The sequence below is a fragment of the Penaeus chinensis genome, chromosome 27 (genome assembly GCF_019202785.1).
Source record: "Penaeus chinensis breed Huanghai No. 1 chromosome 27, ASM1920278v2, whole genome shotgun sequence".
Lineage (NCBI taxonomy): Eukaryota > Metazoa > Arthropoda > Malacostraca > Decapoda > Penaeidae > Penaeus > Penaeus chinensis.
The window spans coordinates 24,635,038-24,640,634 of NC_061845.1; positions in this window are offsets into that span (position 1 = coordinate 24,635,038).

The following is a 5,597-nucleotide window of genomic DNA, read 5'->3' on the forward strand; positions in this document are numbered from 1 at the left end:
GTGTGTCTGTGTGTGTGTGTGTGTGTGTGTGTGTGTGTGTGTGTGTATGCGTGCGCGTGTGTTTGTGTGTCAGTGTGCGGAGTTGTGTGTGTGTGTGAATGTGTGTATATGAATGTGTATTGTACCCATGTATGAACTCGCATGTGTGTGTCGGTAAACAGGAATATTAATATGTAATACCTCTTACGGCAATTAATAGGACAGACAGCTTTAAAAATATTTACAAGCTAAAATATGCATTAATTGAGATTAAATATTCAGGCTTTCAGTATGAATATTCCATGTTGAACGTGACCGCCGAGGTAGGGCAGGGTGGCACAGTGCCGCGCTGGCCCTGTGTGCAGGATTTTTCTCGCTCTTTTTTCCTGAAAGTGAAGGGTCATTTATGAAAATTGTAGCTCATGCGTTAGATGCTAATCTGCAATTATATCTACAGTCAAATATGTACTTTGTGTATGCACACGCGTACACACACAAACACACACACGCGCGCGGGCGCGCGCACGAACGCACGCACGCACGCACGCACACACACACGCACGCACGCACGCACGCATGCACGTACACATACACACGCACACACACATACATACATACACACACACACACACACACACACACACACACACACACACACACACACACACACACACACACACACACACACACACACACACGCTTACACACACATATATGTGTGAATATATGTATGTATATAATATTTATGATATTTATATATACATATACATACATACAGACATACATACATGCACACACACACACACATATATATATATATATATATATATATATATATATATATATATGAAATTACTCCTATCTGCTTACACGACCGTGGTTAGCACCCTCCTTCAAACGAAAACGAATCCTGTGCTGCAGGTAATTACTTTTCTGTGTTTTAGTTTTGATAGGATTATATCACATGAAAGGGAATTCGAACTCACTCATGTGTAAGTTTTAAGCATCGAGTCCTTTACCCTCACCTTTATTTTGTCATCTATACATTTCATTCTATCATCAAACCGTAAACTCACTTAATTCTAATATTTACATACTCTATGTGTTTAGACTTAACTCCTAAATCGATATTGTGTGATCTTAATGTGATAATTACTTTTATAAATGTTTACATGTGTCTTATACTCCGCTAACCCATGATTAATTTTTCACCAATTAAAATCAGCTAATCGCTTGTTGTAACAATGTTAATATTAATACAGTAAGTTCTGATGTAGTAGATAATATAAACCACTGTCATTGGTAAACTTGTTTGATAAATACATTACCAAATAAACAAATAATTAAATAATTGATAAATATATAAATTAACAAACAAATATATAAATAGATTATACAAACACTTACACACACACATACAGAGAGAGAGAGAGAGAGAGAGAGAGAGAGAGAGAGAGAGAGAGAGAGAGGGGGGGGGGAAGGAAGGACACATACAGAGAGAGAGAGAGCGAGAGAAAGAGAGAAAGAGAGAGCGAGAGAGAGAGAGAGAGAGAAGAGAGAGAGAGAGAGAGAGAGAGAGAGAGAGAGAGAGAGAGAGAGAGAGAGAGAGAGAGAGAGAGAGAGAGGAGAGAGAGGAGAGAGAGAGAAAAAAAAAGAGAGAAAGAGAGAAAGAGAGAGCGAGAGAGAGAAAGAGAGAGCGAGAGGGAGAAAGAGAGAGAGAGAGAGAAAGACAGAGAGAGAGAGAGAGAGAGAGAGAAGAGAGAGAGAGATAGAGAGATAGATAGATAGAGAGAGAGAGAGAGAGAGAGAGAGAGAGAGAGAGAGAGAGAGAGAGAGGGTGGGGGGTGCGAGAGCGGGAGCGAGCGAGAGAACTGAGTTCGAGAGCCACCGGCCGGCGCGTTGTTCCCCTGGGCAAGGAACATCCACAATGTCCTGTCCTTTTATAATATGCTTGTCGCCGTGTGATTGATAATACGAATGATTAAAATAATATCGTGACAATTATCTTTATAATTATGATAACAATTATGATGATTATTATCATGATTATTATCCTCAGTAGTGTCCTTATCATCATTATTCAAATCATTACTTTTATCAACATTGTTTCCTACAACTTTATCTTTATAATAATGCTTATATTATTGTTGAGATAGATAAATGGAGAGATAAATAAAAAGATAGATAAATAGATAAGTTAATAGATAAATGAATGAATAAAAAAGATAGATAAGTAAATAGTAAATAATTAAATAAATAAATAAATAGTTAAATAGATAAATAGATAATAGATGGATAGATGGATAAATCAATAATTGAATAAATAGATACAAATAAATGAATATCTAAATGATAATAAATTAATGCTAATGGTAATAAATAGTAGTAATAAATAACAATACAGGAATAAATAATAAGAAATAAAGTAAAGGAATAAATATATAAATAAACAAAACTTTTATATCTGTTTCTTACATTTATATATATATATTTTTATTCATCATTTTTCTAACGTTTATAACCGTCACTTTTTCAAACTGTTTTATTAGCGGAGAAAACGCGTATTTAAAAAGCAAAGATCATAACAATGAAGAATATTCATTTTTATTGCAATCGATATGAAATGCAGAAAAAAAACTGTGTATTTAATCTTGCAGTTTTGTCTTCATCATATTTTTTTTTCTAAGGTATAATTATAACTCTCGCCTTAGTGTACTGTTTTATCAGCGTGGAAACATTTATTTAAGAAAAAAAACAACGCAATAATAATAATAATTGAAGATATTGTCATTCGTTACTGTCATGCAAATTTCGGTACATATGGCAGGGAGGATATATATAATGGATTTTTTTTTTTTTTTTTTTTTTTTCTTTGAGAGGGATGAGAAAGTTAGCCATAAACAAAGGAATACATTTTGTATATTTTTCTTTCTTTCATTCTTTTAATTTGTTTTTGCTATTTTCTTTCTTTCTTTCTTTTCAATTTTTTCCCCTTTTTCTGTCTTTTTTTCCTATTTTTCTTCTTTTTTTTTCTTTATCCATATATGCATTTTTATTTCATAAAGTGAATGACTTTTCATTGTGGCAATTTTTCCCTTTTTATTAGTCTAAGTTTTCAGAAATCTAATTAAATGAAAGACTCCATCACTTTCACTATCCTCATCATCATCATTATCAAATCATCAACTCTGTCGTTATTATTGTTGTTGTCATTATTATTGTTCTTATTACTATTGCTATTATTATCAGTATCATAAATATTGTTATTATTTTGTTATTATCATTATTCTCATCATAATTACTATCATCATCCTTATCATTACTGTTATTGTTATAATTATCATTATTATTATTATTATTATTATTATTATCATTATCATTGCTGTTACTGTTATTATTATCATTATTATTATTATTATTATTTTCATTATTATTATCATTATTATTATTATTATTATCATCATCATCATTATCATAACTGCTATTAAAGTGAGAGGGGAGGAGAGGCTCAAAGAAGAACTGGGAGTAGGAGGAGAAGGCAGAACCGGAAAGGAAAAAGGGGGAGGGAAAGGGAGAGGGAGAGGGGAGGGGAGGGGAAGGCAGAGGGAGAGGGAGAGGGGAAGGAAGAGGAAGAGGGAGAGGGGAAGGAAGAGGGAGAGGGAAGGGAAGGGAGAGGGAGAGGTGAAGGGAAGGGAGGGGAAGGGCGAGGGAGAGGGGAGGGGAAGGGAGAGGGGGAAAGGGAGAGGGAGAGGGGAAGGGCGAGGAGAGGGGAAGGGAGAGGGAGAGGGAGAGGGAATGAAGCGGGAGAGGGAGAGGGAGAGGGGAAGGAAGAGGAAGAGGGAGAGGGGAGGAAGGGAAGGGGAAGGAAGGAGGGAGAGAGGAAGGGGAAGGGAAGGGAGAGGGGAGGGAGGGGAAGGAAGAAGGGAAGGGAGAGGGTAAGGGCAGGGTGAGGGAGGGAAGGGAGAGGGAAGAGGGAGAGGGAAGGGGAGAGGGAGAGGGGAGGGGAAGGGAGAGGGAGAGGGAGAGGGAAGGAAGAGGGGGAGGGAGAGGGAGAGGGTAAGGGAGAGGAAGAGGGGAAAAGGGAGAGAGAGAGGAGGGAAAGGAGAGAGAGAGGAGAGGGGGAAAGGGGGAGGGAGAGGGAGAGGGGAAGGAGAGCAAAAGGGGGAGGGGGAAAGGGGGGGGAAGGGAGAGGGGAAAGGAAGGAGAAAAGGGGAAAAGGGAGAGGAAAGGGAAAGGGGAGAGAGGGAAAAGGAAAGGAAAAGGGAGAGAGGAGACGAAGGTAAAGGAGGGAGAGAGAACGTTTGTAAAAGGGAAAAGGGGAGGGTGGAGGGAAAAGGGGGGGGGAAGATAAAAGGTGGGAAAAAGGAAAAAAAAAAAAGCTGAAAGGGAAAAGAAGAGGAAGAGATGGAAGAAAAGAGTAAACGGAGAGAGGGAAAGGGAAGAGGGGGAGACAGAAGAGAAGAGAGAATCAGGGGAGGGGAGTAGTAGAGGCTAAGAGAGAAAACAAAGGTAAATCATAGAGACAAAAAAGAAAAGAAAAAAAAAAAATCCCACAAACTATTATTAACCCCCCCCCCCCAACCCCACCTCGTCCACCCCTCCAAATAAAATAAAAAAAAATACACATAATAGTTTACTTCCCACAGCAAAAGTTGTCGACGATATATCAAGCAATACACAAGGAAGCATTCTCGACTACTGCACTCACTGTTCACTTGAACGTTTATTTTCCTGTTATTAAAAAAAGAAAAAGAAAAAAAAATCTAATAACCCAGTTCCCCCTCAAGATTTTCTTTGCTAATCACTTACTTAAGAACACACAACAGCAAGGGAGAATGACCTCTAAGGCCACAGCCCCACAGATAACATTTTCCAAAGTCACGTCATGTCAGGAGCAAAGAGAGTCATAGAGTCATGAGGAGAGCTTGGGACATGCGCAACAATTTAACGCTATGTTACTCGACAACTATATATCCCTCCCCCCCCCCCCACCTCTTACGTTGAAAAAGCATGGACGACGGAGAAATACGGAGCTTATTCCAACCCTTCACAAGGCATAAGGTTGACAGAAAAACTAAACGAAAGAGGAAAACCGATCTTATTCCAACCCTCCATAAGGCATATTTAAAAAAAAAAAACTGAACGACAGAGAAAAACAGATCTTATTCCAACCCTCCATAAGGCATATTAAAAAAAAAAAAAAAAAAATGAACGACAGAGAAAAACAGATCTTATTCCAACCCTCCATAAAGCATAACATTAAAAAACTAAACAACAGAGAAAAACAGATCTTATTCCAACCCTCCATAAGGCACAACACTTCTAAAAAACCCTAAACAACAGAGAAAAACAGATCTTATTCCAACCCTCCACAAGGCACATTTCAAAAAAAAAAACCTAAACACCAGAGGAAAAACAGACCTTATGCCAACCTTCCATAGGGATGAAACACGACAATGACCTCACCTCCTGATGACTGCATGCAAGAACTCCTCTCTCATAGAGGTTGTCTGAATGCTTCCTTTGCCAAGCACGACCACAGGCACTTCCCTTAAGTATTGGCTTTATAAGGCGTAATGTAGTCTCGACTGATCATTTATCGTGGAGAGAACAACCTG